The 16,090-nt window shown below is 50.2% G+C and overlaps 1 pseudogene; it reads left to right on the forward strand.

Moving 5' to 3' along the window:
- Positions 1–7,226: 7,226 nt before the first annotated feature.
- On the forward strand, positions 7,227–7,359 carry LOC143990631 (U2 spliceosomal RNA; annotated as a pseudogene).
- The last annotated feature ends 8,731 nt before the right edge of the window (positions 7,360–16,090 follow it).

The following is a 16,090-nucleotide window of genomic DNA, read 5'->3' on the forward strand; positions in this document are numbered from 1 at the left end:
TTTTTCCGACGGATGTTGGCTCAAACTTGTCTTGCCTACACACGGTTGCACAAATCTTGTCAGAAATTCCGAACGTCAAGAACGCGGTGACGTACGACGAGCCGAGAAAAATGAAGTTCAATAGCCAGTGCGGCTCTTCTGCTTGATTCCGAGCATGCGTGGAATTTTGTGTAACGGAATTGTGTACACGCAATCGGAATTTCCGACAACGGATTTTGTTGTCGGAAATTTTGAGATCTTGTTTGTTGGAAATTCCAACGGAAAATGTCCGATGGAGCCCGCACACGGTCGGAATTTCTGACAACAGGGTCCCATCGAACATTTCCCGTTGGAAAATCCAACCGCGTATACGTGGCATAACACTGAGAACCGTGCAATGAAACACCACCGATGGCTCGGTTCTCACAGCTCCGTGAGCAGAGAGCTGGTGACTTCAGTCTGCAGCTCTCTGCTCTGCCCCCCCCCCCCCCACCATGCTCTCTCTGAAGTGCTGGGCTGTGAAGGGAGTGGCAGCGGCCAGCTTAGGCTCTCAGTGGCTTGTTGAGAGGCTGAGCCGGATGCCAGTCCAGGCATGTGGGTGGATCCCGACTCCAATGTTTGCGATCTTGCCTCAGCCGACAGCATGTCACAGGAGTGCAGAACAAACTGCGCTCCTGTGATCCACAGAAAAAGTACAGCCAAATGGCTTTGGCTGTACTTTTCCTTGAATAAGCTATACAGTGGAACCTTGGATTACGAGCATAATCCGTTCCAGGAGAATTCTTGTAATCCAAAGCACTTGCAAAACAAAGCAAGTTTCCTCATAGAAGTCAATGGAAACCAAGATAATTCGCTCCGCATTGACTTCTATTACATGCAATACCGCATGTGGCCAGAGGTGGGGGGAACGCCGGAGAGTCTCAGAAATACTTGGGGACAGCTCGGCTGAACTCGGAAAGCCTTTGAAAGGCTCGGAAACACTCGGGAATGGAGTGTTTCCGAGTATTTCTGAGTATTTCCAAACGGCTTTAAACTGTTCCGAACCGTTCTGAGTGTCCCCGTCGCCCCAGCACCTCTGGCCAAATGCGGTACTGCACACCCCATTAGCTTGAATTCTGCTCCTTTTGCGAGACAACACTCGCAAACCGAGTCAGAATTAAAAAAAAAAAGTTGCTCGTCTTTCAAAACGCTCATTAACCGCGTTACTCATACACCAAGGTTCCACTGTATGTTGCTACTGACTGTTGAATGATGCCGCAGCACTCTACAATAGATGTGTAGCTCCAAATGCTCTTTATGCTTCAATGATTTTGCATTAACAATCAGTGGTGATTAATAGCTTTGCTGCTCCTTTTATTAGGATGCAGTAAATTCCACCATGAATGCAACCACCTGGAACAAAATTAGCTGAAAAACAAAAGAACACAGAACCAAACACAAAGACGTCTATGGTCTGTTCATGCAGAGGGTCCGTTGTACCTCCAGAGCTTCCATTTCCAGGAGGTCTGATAATGTGTTTTGGAAATAACATTCAAGAAATGTAACATAGCAGCAGAGTATTTGTACTACTGTGAATAACCATGTTTTAAAGTAGTTGTAAACCCTTTTTTGGGACTTCTACCTATAAGTAACCCTAGAATAAGGCTTACCGATAGGTAGTGGAAATATCTCCTAAACGTGCGCCGTTTAGGAGATATTTCACTTGTAGTCCGCCGATAAAGTGAACGGCGCATGCGCGGGGACGAAACTAAACTCTGTGCCGTTTTTTCCCTAGCGTGGTCCGTTACTGTGCGCATGTGCGGGAGTGACGCCACGCTGCTCCGGAACATCACATAGCCAGAGTCCGCGGGCCCAGAAGGAAGAGATGACACTGCCTACACAGGGGACATCGCTGGATTCTTTTGCAGGTAAGTTTCACATAATGGGCTACTTCCTCTTTAAGTATATCAAAAGCCCACTTGTAAGGTAAGTGCCACCTCCGCCCTTGCCAGTGGTAAAGAGGACAATGCCTAAAAATGGAACCAATGTGTGGTCAGCAGAGGCACCGATTAAATAAAAAGTTGCTTCCAAGTGGATTCTTTAAGAAGGTCGGCATTTATTGATCATAAAATGGGTAAATCACCATCAACACACTTCATGGCTTTTTAGTGGCCACTTCATCAGGAAAAGCTGTACAGCAGCGGTAGGCAACCTTTCAGAGATCTACCTGGACAACATGGAAGAAATCAGAGATCCCAGGGGGTGGAGGGTGGGGTGGGTTGGGTTGTGCGTCGTTGTCACCCTTTAAAAAACATAAAGCCTCCAATAAATAGGGTCTTCTGCCTCGCATCAAACCACTCCCCCCCTCCCCACAGTAGTATCCCCTGCCTCCCCACCCCCCCAGCAGTGTCTTCTGCCCCCTTTCACATCATCCACCTCAGTAATATACTATGCTCCCCACTGTAGTGTCCTCTGCCCCCCCCACCCACACACAAGATAGTGTCCTCTAACCCCTCAAAGTAGTGTCCTGCACACCCCAAAAGCAGTATCCGCTGCCCCCTTCCCCCACTGTAGTGCCCTCTGACCCCCCCAAAGCAGTGTCCTCTGCACCCCCCTACAGTAGTGTCGTTTGCCCCCCCATAGCAGTGTCCTCTGCACCCCCCTACAGTAGTGCCCTTTGACCCCCCCATAGCAGTGTCCACTGCACCCCCCTACAGTAGTGTCCTTTGCCCCCCATAGCAGTGTCTTCTGCACCCCCCTACAGTAGTGCCCTCTGACCCCCCATAGCAGTGTCCACTGCACCCCCCTACAGTAGTGTCCTTTGCCCCCCCATAGCAGTGTCCTCTGCACCCCCCCTACAGTAGTGCCCTCTTGACCCCCCATAGCAGTGTCCTCTGCACCCCCCTACAGTAGTGCCCTCTGACCCCCCATAGCAGTGTCCACTGCCCCCCCCTACAGTAGTGTCCTTTGCACCCCCCTACATTAGTGTCCTCTGCCACCCCGTAGTGCCCCCTGCCCCCTCCATAGCCGTGTCCTCTGCACCCCCCTACAGTAGTGTCCTTTGCCCCCATAGCAGTGTCCTCTGCACCCCCCTACAGTAGTGTCCTTTCCCCCCCATAGCAGTGTCCTCTGCACCCCCTACAATAGTGTCCTCTGCACCCCCCCTACAGTAGTGTCCACCCCCATAGCAGTGTCCTTTGCACCCCCTACAATAGTGTCCTCTGCACCCCCCCTACAGTAGTGTCCACCCCCATAGCAGTGTCCACTGCACCCCCCTACAGTAGTGTCCTTTGCCCCCCCATAGCAGTGTCCTCTGCACCCCCCCTACAGTAGTTCCCTCTTGACCCCCCATAGCAGTGTCCTCTGCACCCCCCTACAGTAGTGCCCTCTGACCCCCCATAGCAGTGTCGACTGCCCCCCCCTACAGTAGTGTCCTTTGCACCCCCCTACATTAGTGTCCTCTCCCACCCCGTAGTGCCCCCTGCCCCCTCCATAGCCGTGTCCTCTGCACCCCCCTACAGTAGTGTCCTTTGCCCCCATAGCAGTGTCCTCTGCACCCCCCTACAGTAGTGTCCTTTCCCCCCCATAGCAGTGTCCTCTGCACCCCCTACAATAGTGTCCTCTGCACCCCCCCTACAGTAGTGTCCACCCCCATAGCAGTGTCCTCTGCACCCCCCTACAGTAGTGTCATTTGCCCCCCCCCCCCCCATAGCAGTGTCCTCTGCACCCCCCTACAGTAGTGTCATTTGCCCCCCCCCCATAGCAGTGTCCTCTGCATCCCCTACAATAGTGTCCTTTGCCCCTCCATGGCAGTGTCCTCTGCACCCCCAAATAGTGTCCTTTGCCCCCCCATAGCAGTGTCCTCTGCACCCCCCTACAGTAGGGTCCTTTGCCCCCCATAGAAGTGTCCTCTGCACCCCCCTACAGTAGGGTCCTTCCCCCCCATAGAAGTGTCCTCTGCACCCCCCTACAGTAGTGTCCTTTGCCCCCCCCCCCCCATAGCAGTGTCCTCTGCATCCCCTACAATAGTGTCCTATGCCCCCCATGGCAGTGTCCTCTGCACCCCCAAATAGTGTCCTTTGCCCCCCCATAGCAGTGTCCTCTGCACCCCCTACAGTAGTGACCTCTATAGCGGTTTCTTCTGTCGCCCCCCCAAAGAAGTGTTGGCAACACACAGCTGTAGGTGGCTGTACTTTGCAGAGGAGTGAGAGGAAAGCCCAGTGCTGGATGGAGGGTGGCACCAGGAGCTTTAGTTGACTTTTCATGTTAACGAGCTGATGATTGGTTTCTAGGACCGCCCTGCAACCAATGACCTGCTGGCTAACTAAAGCAGCTGCCATGCTCCCGCCCTCCACTCAGCACTGTTTTGCCTCTCACTCTGCTAGGGAAAGGAGAGCAGTGCCAACGGAGATTGGGGGAAGCATCGGCACAGCCCTGATTGTGATCGTGATAGGTCCCCACTGTAGTGTCCTCTGCCCCCCCCCCCACCCACACACAAGATAGTGTCCTCTGACCCTCCAAACACAGTAGTGTCCTCTAACCCCCCCCCCAAGTAGTGTCCTGCACCCCCCAAAAGCAGTATCCTCTGCCCCCTTCCCCCACTGTAGTGCCCTCTGTCCCCCCCAAAGCAGTGTCCTCTGCACCCCTTACAGTAGTGTCCTTTGCCCCCCCATAGCAGTGTCCTCTGCACTCCCTCTACAGTAGTGCCCTCTGACCCCCCCCCATAGCAGTGTCCACTGCACCCCCCTACAGTAGTGTCCTTTGCCCCCCCATAGCAGTGTCCTCTGCACCCCCCTACAGTAGTGCCCTCTGACCCCCCCCTTAGCAGTGTCCTCTGCACCCCCCTTACAGTAGTGCCCTCTGACCCCCCATAGCAGTGTCCACTGCACCCCCCTACAGTAGTGTCCTTTGCCCCCCATAGCAGTGTCTTCTGCACCCCCTACATTAGTTTCCTCTGCCCCCCTGTAGTGCCCCCTGCCCCTCCATAGCTGTGTCCTCTGCACCCCCCTACAGTATTGTCCTTTACCCCCCATAGCAGTGTCCTCTTCACCCCCCTACAGTAGTGCCCTTTCCCCCTCATAGCAGTGTCCTCTGCACCCCCTACAATAGTGTCCTCTGCACCCTCCCTACAGTAGTGTCCTCCCCCATAGCAGTGTCCTCTGCACCCCCCTACAGTAGGGTCCTTTGCCCCCCATAGCAGTGTCCTCTGCACCCCCCTACAGTAGTGCCCTCTGACCCCCCCTTAGCAGTGTCCTCTGCACCCCCCTTACAGTAGTGCCCTCTGACCCCCCAAAGCAGTGTCCACTGCACCCCCCTACAGTAGTGTCCTTTGCCCCCCATAGCAGTGTCTTCTGCACCCCCTACATTAGTTTCCTCTGCCCCCCTGTAGTGCCACCTGCCCCTCCATAGCTGTGTCCTCTGCACCCCCCCTACAGTATTGTCCTTTACCCCCCATAGCAGTGTCCTCTTCACCCCCCTACAGTAGTGCCCTTTCCCCCTCATAGCAGTGTCCTCTGCACCCCCTACAATAGTGTCCTCTGCACCCTCCCTACAGTAGTGTCCTCCCCCATAGCAGTGTCCTCTGCACCCCCCTACAGTAGGGTCCTTTGCCCCCCATAGCAGTGTCCTCTGCACCCCCCTACAGTAGTGCCCTCTGACCCCCCCTTAGCAGTGTCCTCTGCACCCCCCTTACAGTAGTGCCCTCTGACCCCCCAAAGCAGTGTCCACTGCACCCCCCTACAGTAGTGTCCTTTGCCCCCCATAGCAGTGTCTTCTGCACCCCCTACATTAGTTTCCTCTGCCCCCCTGTAGTGCCCCCTGCCCCTCCATAGCTGTGTCCTCTGCACCCCCCCTACAGTAGTGCCCTTTCCCCCTCATAGCAGTGTCCTCTGCACCCCCTACAATAGTGTCCTCTGCACCCTCCCTACAGTAGTGTCCTCCCCCATAGCAGTGTCCTCTGCACCCCCCTACAGTAGGGTCCTTTGCCCCCCATAGCAGTGTCCTCTGCACCCCCCCTACAGTAGGGTCCTTTGCCCCCCCCCATAGCAGTGTCCTCTGCACCCCCCTACAGTAGTGTCCTCTGCACCCCATAGCAGTGTCCTCTGCATCCCCTATAATAGTGTCCTTTGCCCCCCCATGGCAGTGTCCTCTGCACCCCCAAATAGTGTCCTTTGCCCCCCATAGCAGTGTCCTCTGCACCCCCCTACAGTAGGGTCCTTTGCTCCCCCATATAAGTGTCCTCTGCACCCCCCTACAGTAGGGTCCTTTACCCCCCCCCATAGCAGTGTCCTCTGCATCCCCTACAATAGTGTCCTTTGCCCCCCCCATGGCAGTGTCCTCTGCACCCCTAAATAGTGTCCTTTGTCCCCCCATAGCAGTGTCCTCTGCACCCCCCTACAGTAGTGACCTCTATAGAGGTTGCTTCTGTCGCCCCCCCCCCAAAGAAGTGTTGGCAACACACAGCTGTAGGTGGCTGTACTTTGCAGAGGAGTGAGAGGAAAGCCCAGTGCTGGATGGAGGGTGGCACCAGGAGCTTTAGTTGACTTTTTTATGTTAGCGAGCTGATGATTGGTTTCTAGGACCGCCCTGCAACGAATGACCTGCTGGCTAACTAAAGCAGCTGCCATGCTCCCGCCCTCCACTCAGCACTGTTTTGCCTCTCACTCTGCTAGGGAAAGGAGAGCAGTGCCAACGGAGATTGGGGGAAGCATCGGCACAGCCCTGATTGTGATCATGATAGGTCCCCACTGTAGTGTCCTCTGCCCCCCCCCACCCACACACAAGATAGTGTCCTCTGACCCTCCAAACACAGTAGTGTCCTCTAACCCCCCCAAAGTAGTGTCCTGCACCCCCCAAAAGCAGTATCCTCTGCCCCCTTCCCCCACTGTAGTGCCCTCTGACCCCCCAAAGCAGTGTCCTCTGCGCCCCTACAGTAGTGTCCTTTGCCCCCCCATAGCAGTGTCCTCTGCACCCCCTACAGTAGTGCCCTCTGACCCCCCCATAGCAGTGTCCTCGGCACCCCCCCTACAGTAGTGCCCTCTGACCCCCCCATAGCAGTGTCCACTGCACCCCCCTACGGTAGTGTCCTTTGCCCCCCATAGCAGTGTTTTCTGCACCCCCCTACATTAGTGTCCTCTGCCCCCCGTAGTGCCCCCTGCCCCCTCCATAGCCGTGTCCTCTGCACCCCCCTACAGTAGTGTCCTTTGCCCCCCATAGCAGTGTCCTCTGCACGCCCTACAATAGTGTCCTCTGCACCCCCCTTACAGTAGTGATCTTCTCGGCCTTTTGGCTAAGATCAAGTGTAGTATCTGTTCTTATCAGTTACCAGTAGGTGGCGTTTGCTTCCGTCCCTGGACTACGGCGAGGTGGAGCAGGGGTGGTGGTTGCTATGCAAAACCTGCTGGTGTGAAGGTAACCTGGAGCGGTTCGTAGCCGAAAGGGAAGCCTTCTGATGAGGATGGAGAACCACTGGTCGGCGCCAGGGAAGGGAATCCTGGCCTTCTGGCCTGGATTGGGGCAGCTTTAGCTCCGGTCAGTTTTTCGGGAAGGAAAGTTTGTTCCCCCTTCCATTCCACGGGGGGAACGGCCAGTACTTCCCGAATGTAATTAGGTGGGAGTGATGGGAGTGAGGGGGGGCCTGATGCAGGGCACCAAACACCTGCAAAGGGCTCTCACTAAGCTCCTGGATCTCCATGCCTTTCTGGCTGGGGTGGGGGCTGCTGTGGTCTGGGCTGGGGGGGGGGGTCAGGGATGCTTTTGTTAAAAAGCCTATGGTGATGTGCCCCTGAAGTGGCAGTTCAGGGGTGCCTTACGTTCACTGTGCTTTGTCACACTGATGTCTGGCACCGTGGTCACTTCACTGTATACACGCTTTTTCACACCTGCCTCTAGGGCCGGGCCTTTTGGCTAGGACCAGAGGAATTTTTGATTCCTGGCCGGAGGGCCTGGTCATTGTATTCACAATGGCCACCTTTTCACTCTCCCTCTTTACTATCCCTTCCCCACTTTACTTATTTATTTTTTTGATTGTTTGTGTGTCACGTTTTATGTTGTCACTGCACGTGTGATGAGTAGGGTGTCGGTCCTCGGCCAACCCTGAAAGTCTTGTGGGAGGGTGGACATAGGCGTTCTGGCTTGGTTCGCCCTCTCTTTGGGGGGGGTCTCCCTACAGGGGAGCCCCTACCCTAGTACCTGGGTGGGTCTGTTTCGGCAGACCTTCCGGAGAAAGGCGGTCGTCCGGCTTCGGCTGGATGGGCCATGTATGGTACCTCAGTCCCCGTCTGGAGCCTAACGCCCCGGGGGATCAGGGTAAGGTCCTTCCTTGTGGAGGACAACAGACACCCGTTGCACGTTTTTGTTTGTCACCCTTTATGTGTGTGCACTTTTTTTGGCACCGGGTGGAAGTTTTTGGGTGTGTTTTGCACACCACAGGCTTTTCAATATAAAAAAAAAGGAGAGCCCCCCCCCCCCCTCTCACCACAATCCAGTGCCCTCTCTGCCGCTCCCGATGGCTCCGGTAATCGGCGGAGGGCACTGGATCGTGTCTGTTTCCTTGCTAGGCATGGAGACGAGTGAGGGGAAGATGGCCCCCACCCATCTCCATACCACAGCAGGGTGGAAGCGATGTCAAAACGCCACTTCCGCCCATACATCTTAAAGGCACATTTTTTTGTTGTCATTTTTTTCAAAATGACATTTTTTGTTTTTTGCATTTAAGTCTTTTTGACCCCCAGATTTCATATTTAAGAGGTCCTGTCATGCTTTTTTCTATTAGAAGGGATGTTTACATTCCTTTTAATAGCAATAAAAGTGACACCATTTTTATTTTTTTAAAACAGTGTAAAAATAAAAAATAAAAGGTAAAATAAATAAGAAAAAACATTTTTTTTAAACGCGCCCCGTCTTGCCGAGCTCGCTTACAGAAGCGAACGCAGACACGAGTAGCGCCCGCATATGAAAACGGTGTTCAAACCACACATGTGAGGTATTGCCGCGATCGGTAGAGCGAGAGCAATAATTCTAGCCCTAGACCTCCCCTATAACGCAAAACATGCAAGCAGTAGAATTTTTTAAATGTCGCCTATGGAGATTTTTAAGGGTAAAAGTTTGTCGCTATTCCACGAGCGGGCGCAATTTTGAAGCGTGACATGTTGGGTATCAATTTACTCGATGTAACATCTTTCACAATATAAAAAAAATTGGGCTAACTTTACTGTTGTCTTATTTTTTAATACAAAAATATGTATTTTTCAAACAAAAGTGCACTTGTAAGACCGCTGCGCAAATACGATGTGACAGAAAGAATTGCAACGACCTCCATTTTATTCTCTAGGGGACCACAGGGTGAAGTGATGTTACATAACGTAGTTTTGCCCAGCCGTGCCGTTCTGCCACAGTGCAACTACGGCGGCTGGTCAGCAAGTGGTTAATGAGAAAGTCTAAGGGTCGGTTCACACAGGGGCAACACGACTTTCAACACGACTTTTGGAGGCAACTTGGACATGACTTGAACACGACTTAGACACAACCTGGGGCGACTTACAACACGACTTTAAGTCGCCCCAGGGCAGGCGACTTTTTCCGTGGCCAATCAGAGAATGAGCTCTCAAGGGGGAACTCCACGTCAAATAAAAAATAAATAAAAGGCATGGGTTCCCCTCCGAGAGCATACCAGGCCCTTAGGTCTGGTATGGATTTTAAGGGGAACCACTTACGCCGAAAAAATGGCGTGGGGGTCCCCCCAGATCCATACCAGACCCTTATCCGAGCACGCTACCCGGCTGGCCAGGAAAGGGGGTGGGGACAAGAGAGCGCCCCCCCTCCTGAGCCGTACCAGGCCACGTGCCCTCAACACGGGTGGTGCCTTGGGGAAGGGGGGGGCCGCGCGCCCCCCCCCACCCCAAAGCACCTTGTCCCCATGTTGATGAGGACAAGGGCCTCTTCAAGACAACCCTGGCCATTGGTTGTCGGGGTCTGCGGGCGGGGGGCTTATCGGAATCTGGGAGCCCCCTTTAATAAGGGGGATCCCGTCCCCCCACCCTATGCACAATGTACCCCTACCTATTCACCTGTGAAAAAAATGTAAAAAAAAAACACAACACACAAGGGTTAAAATAGTTTATTGCACAGCTCCGGGGGTCTTCTTCCGTCTTTGGGGGTCTTCTCCTCGGAGTCCTCTGCTATCTTCTGCTAGCTCTTTTACTAGTGGAGGAGCCCAGCATTCTTCTTCTTCGCCGCCGACTTCTTCTTCCGACTTCGGGGGTCTTGTCCCCCTCTTCGGGGGTCTTGTCCCCCTCTTCGGTTCTTCTTGCCGGGCCACCGCACCTTCTTCTAGCTCTTTTACAAGCGGTAGCCCGGTCTTCTGTTGCCGCTGCCACTGTCGCCGTCTTCTGTTCTCTGGGACTGTGACATCATAATGGGCGGGGACATCATCCGGCGATGTCCCTATATAAGTCGCCGCACGCCGCGTCTCTGTCATAGTGACCGGAGACAGCGACGAGGCAACATCTCCTGAAGAGAAGAAGAGAAGAACAGAAGACGGCGGCAGCGGCAGGCAAGAAGAAACAAAGAGGGGGACAAGACCCCTGAAGAGGGGGACAAGACCCCCGAAGTCGGAAGAAGAGGGCGGCGGCGAAGAAGAATGCTGGGCTCCTCCGCTAGTAAAAGAGCTAGCAGAAGAAATTGGAGGAGTCCAGCGAGAAGTCCCCCGAAGACGGAAGAAGACCCCCCGGAGCTGTGCAATAAACTATTTTAACCCTTGTGTGTTGTGTTTTTTTTTTACATTTTTTTCACAGGTGAATGGGTAGGGGTACATTGTACCCCATACTCATTCACATAGGGTGGGGGGCCAGGATCCGGGGGCCCCCTTATTAAAGGGGGCTCCCGGATTCCGATAAGCCCCCTGCCCACAGACCCCAACAACCAACGGCCAGGGTTGTCGGAAGAGGCCCTTGTCCTCATCAACATGGGGACAAGGTGCTTTGGGGTGGGGGGGCGCGCGGCCCCCCCTTCCCCAAGGCACCCCCCATGTTGAGGGCACGCGGCCTGGTACGGCTCAGGAGGGGGGGGGGCGCTCGTTCGTCCCCACCCCCTTTCCTGGACTGCCGGGTAGTGTGCTCGGATAAGGGTCTGGTATGGATCTGGGGGAGACCCCCACGCCATTTTTTCGGTGTAGGGGCTTAAATCTATACCAGACCTAAGGGCCTGGTATGCTCTCGGAGGGGGAACCCACGCCAATTTTTTAAAATAAATTTGGCGTGGAGTTCCCGCTTGGGAGCTGATAATTCTGTGAGAGTCGCCTCCGTATAGACGGAGATCCAACTTGGAGGCGACCTCCTTGCTAGCTATGAATAAGCGCTAATTTCAGCGTGAAACGCGTCAGAATTTTTTGCTCTATTTTCTTCATCCCTCTGCTGTTTTGATCTGTATGATGTGAAGATTTTTTGAAGTGGAAACAATAAAGGCACGATTTATTTTACTTGATCCGGAGTGCAGCTATCCAGAGTTTTTCTGTTCTTCTTTTATTTGGAGTCGACCTCCATTGAAATCAATGGGTACAAGTCGCCTACAAGTCGGATTGAAGTAGTACAGGAACCTTTTCTGAAGTCGGAGCGACTTCAGTAGTGTGCATTAAGACAGCTCTCATTCACTTACATTGATTTTTACATGTAGCGCAACTTGAGGCGACCTGAAGTCGGATCTGAGTCGCCCCTGTGTGAATCGGCTCTAAAGATGCATTTGTTTATATAAGCTTTTGGGAATCATTAGCCATTTACCTTTATAAAATGGAAAAATTCCTTCATAGGGTTTTTAGCAGCCAAGAAATTGTTCAAGAATTTAATTAAAATATGCTATTGTGTCAAAAAGCAATTTAACAATTACATGAGAGTTGTAAAAACTGTGCTCTGGCATTCACATGAAAATGACAAAACCACCAATCAAAATGAAAATACATTTAAAAGAAATTTTAGTAAAATTGCATTTTGTTGCCAAAGAATAATCTTCCACATAAAAACCCCTACGAGTTTCGACCCTTCTAACTGTGGTCTTCTTCAAGGGGACATTTTATTCTATGCAGAAAGGAAGGAATTGTATAAAAAGGCTATTTGATGATATCATCAATGATCCTCCCCTTCTTCCACTGTCCCCAAACTATCCCTGGCCAGTACAGAGCCTTGGAGTCACCATGCACATGCTCAGTTTGGTGAGTATTGCTAGAGAGTTTTCTTTTCTTTTTTCTTTGGAGGGGGGGGGGGGGTGCATGGGATCAACACAGGGCCAATCAGCACTGTCCAGGCAGAGGGTCAGGGAAAAGGTATTTAGCGTTTATATTTACTAAACTAATTACATTTCCATGTTCTGTGTACTGTGGGAGACCAGATATAGGAAATGCAGGCTGCTGGGTTTAGTTACACTTTAAGTTACTAATTTTGTTTTATTGCATCCGTACTGAAACTCCTTTACTTTAGTCTTGTTTCCTTTATTTGTTTTTGACCGGATTCGAAAGTATCCGAATAGAAAATATCAAATTGATCCGAATTTGAATTTTGGAAGATGACTATATTCTTTCTATTTGATTCTATTTTATTCATTTTGAAATTCTAATTTTGGAAGACGGCTATATTCTTTCTATTTTATTCTATTCTATTCTATTCTATTACATTCTATTCTTTTATTTTCTATTCTTTTCTCATTCTAATCCTTTATTTTCTATTCTATTTTGCTCTATACTCTTCTATTGTATAAAGCAGCCTAAGTAGGAATCATCATCTTATTCCACTTTTTTAGCGCTCACCAGGCTAACCTGATTATATAAATGTGCCCCCGTACCTGCAGTGGGATTGCATATGCGGCCGTACCCGGGCTTCTCCTCTGGCCCCGGGGGTAAGCACATTGATCCCTGCGTCTCATTACCAATGTACTTAAGGCTCCTGAAGAAGCAACTAGGTTGTGAAACATGTTCTATGCCTTACTGTATTTATTGCAATGTATTTCCATTTCAAATTCAAATTCATTTTCAAATTCATATTCTAATTCATAATTTGGTTAGTTTAGTTTAGTTAGTTTAGTTTTCGTTTAGTAGTTTATTTCAGATTAGTCTAAATTCGTTACCGAATCTCTGAATAACAAATTTTTTCCCCCCCAAATTTTGATTTGTAACAAAACAAATTGCACATGTCTAGTTACACTGCTCCAGCTTAGAACAATGTAAATATGTATGTGTCATACATGTGGCATAGAAGTGCCTACTACAATGATTTCCAGCTTCTAGAGCAGTGATGGCGAACCTTGGCACCCCAGATGTTTTGGAACTACATTTCCCATGATGCTCATGTGCTCTGCAGTGTAGTTGAGCATCATGGGAAATGTAGTTCCAAAATATCTGGGGTGCCAAGGTTCACCATCACTGTTCTAGAGGGATCCCACGGGTATGGCACATACCCACCTTGGTCCAAGCTGTAACAATTGCAATAATAAAGTTTTTCTAAGTTTGGTCCAATAGACAGTTCTTGTGGAAAAGAATGTCAGCCGAAATACAACATCCTTTAATTGATATGGGAAGAGCTGTTCACTTCTTCTGTATGTTAGTTTTGGCAGTCCATTTTGGTTGTAAAATCTGGGTACCATTTTACGAAATCAAACCAACACTTACCTGCAATAGAAAAGTAATGCAATATACTAACCTCTCTGGCAGCCTGTGTTTCCTACTGCCCCTCGATTCCGGCACTGCAAACTCTACATTTACAAACCAGGGAGTTGAGTTACTAAAACTGTAGAGTGCAAAATCTGGTGCAGCTCTGCAAAGAACATGTTTCGCAACCTAGTTGCGTCTTCAGGAGCCTTTAGTACATTGGTAATGAGATGCTGCGATCAATATGCTTACCCCCGGGGCCAGAGGAGAAGCCCAAGTATGGCCGCGTATGCAATCCCACTGCAGGTGCAGGGACACATTTATAAAATCAGGTTAGCCTGGTGAGCGCATTGATCCCTGCTTCCTATTACCAATGTCCTAAAGGCTCCTGAAGAAGTGACTAGGTCGCGAAACATGTAGAGCTGTGGAATATTCATGATGGAAAAGTGGGACCCCCAGCACCTAAAGAAACTTGAACACTTGGTGTACATCTTTCTATGTGCATAGTGGCAGGAATGCCAAGGATTTCACACAAAGGAAGCAACACAAAGAGAGCAGGATACTTTCTCATACAAGTACATGGTACAGCAGTCACATATCAGGAATATGAATTGTTGGGGTAACAAAGTTTTCATTATAAACTGATGACCTGTAGATGCTCTTAAAGTGTGCCCTAGGGAAATGTTTGGTTTGGGCTGGAGACCACACTGGACTATTACATCGAGCCAACGCATTTCGGGGGAATGGACTCCCTTTTCTTCAGGGTTGTTGCTGCATGCTAGTGGGTGGGAATGGTTCCCAAACAGGTTGATCGATTTTGAGATTTCAGAAAACAGAACATCCCTCTGCATCCCCCCCCCCCAAATGCATTGGCTTAAAGTGGAGCTCCAGTCATCTTGCAAATTTACAAAAAAAATCACCTCCATGACTGTTGCTGCAACTTTACTCTAAATCAGCATGTTGTATATTTGTAATCTTTTTTCTTCATAAAATCCAGCATTATTACCTCCTGGATCATGTAAACGGCCATTCAGAGTGTGGGCATCTGAAGCCCACTAGGAGTTTCTTCCAGGATTAGGTGCAGCTGGCTAACCAGTATGCACCTCCCGTTCTCGCTCATGTGCAGTACACTATGTGTAGAATGGAGGATGCCCATTGACTTCAGGGATTGATGAAACTGATATCCAGGAGCCAACAGGAGGAAGGAAAATTACGTACCTCACTGCATTGAGGTAGGACAGAAGAGGAGTGATTTCTAAAGGTACGAAAACGTAACAAAAAAAAAAACTACAATATCCAAAAATGAATTGCACAGGGATCGGCAACGGATGAGGTCGTGGTTGCAAAATAGGGTGGAACTCCACTTTAATAAATGTGAACCCTACATCAAAAGTTGCAATCTTCTGAACACCGGCAGCTCCTACCTTCCTACCCAAGTCTTTGTGCAACGAAGTCCATCATCATTCCACTAGTGTGTGCAGTTGTAAGGGTTGATATGTTGGGTATCTAGTTACTCAACGTAGCTCCATCTTTTATATTTTACCAGAAAAAATGGGTAATAAATTGCACTTGATTGCACTAAAATTAGTGTATTATTTAGGGCCAGTTCACACCATAGAAACAAAGTCTTGACATGGTCCAGATGCTTTTCTGCATGCGCGTTTTTAAAGCGTTCCAGTGCGTTTTTGTAGCAGTCCAATGCACTTCCCCCCCCCCTCCTTTTCCCTAACCTTTACATTTTGCCTTTCATAAACTGTTGTACTACTACTACTGTGACTTTAAAAAAAATTAACTACCACCATCTTATTCTCCTGGTTCTCTGCTTTCAGAAAATACAGTGCTGTGAAAAAGTATTTGCCCCCTTCCAGATTTTCATATTTTTGGCACAAGTATCACTCTTATGCCGCGTACACACGGTCGAACTGTTTGACGTACTTAGTCCGTTGAAACACATTTCAGCGGACAATCCGCTCGTGTGTGGGCTTCAGCTGACTTTTTCAGCGTGCAGTCCGGAGTACTAAGAATTTCGGATTTTCCAAAAATCTGTCCGTCGTACTTTGGTTTCAGCGGACAATACGGTTGTCAGTATGCTAGTTCGACGGACTAAGAATGGCGCATGCCCAGAAAGGATTTACACGGCGGAAGGGTGCTTTGCTGTGTCTTGGACTTCCTATTTCTAGTCCCGTCGTACGTGCTGTACATCATCGCGCAAGCTTTGGACGGACTGTTTGTGTATCCGTGTGGGGTCAAGTCCGTTCAGTGGAAACTACGACGGATTGTCCGTCGGATTGTATGACGGACTAAGTACGCCATACAATCCGCTCGTGTGTACGCGGGATTAATGATCCAGATCATCAAACAAATTCTAATATTACACAAGGATAACTTGAGTAAAAGCAAAGTGCAGTTTTTAAATGATTTCATTTATTAAGGGAAAAAAGCTTTTCAAACCTGCCTGGCACTATGTGAAAAAGTAATTCCCCCTCCCTTGCTAAATCATGA

The sequence above is a fragment of the Lithobates pipiens genome, unplaced genomic scaffold (genome assembly GCF_037356315.1).
Source record: "Lithobates pipiens isolate NorthernLeopardFrog02 unplaced genomic scaffold, aLitPip1_a1.2 Scaffold_18, whole genome shotgun sequence".
In the NCBI taxonomy this organism is placed as follows: Eukaryota; Metazoa; Chordata; class Amphibia; order Anura; family Ranidae; genus Lithobates; species Lithobates pipiens.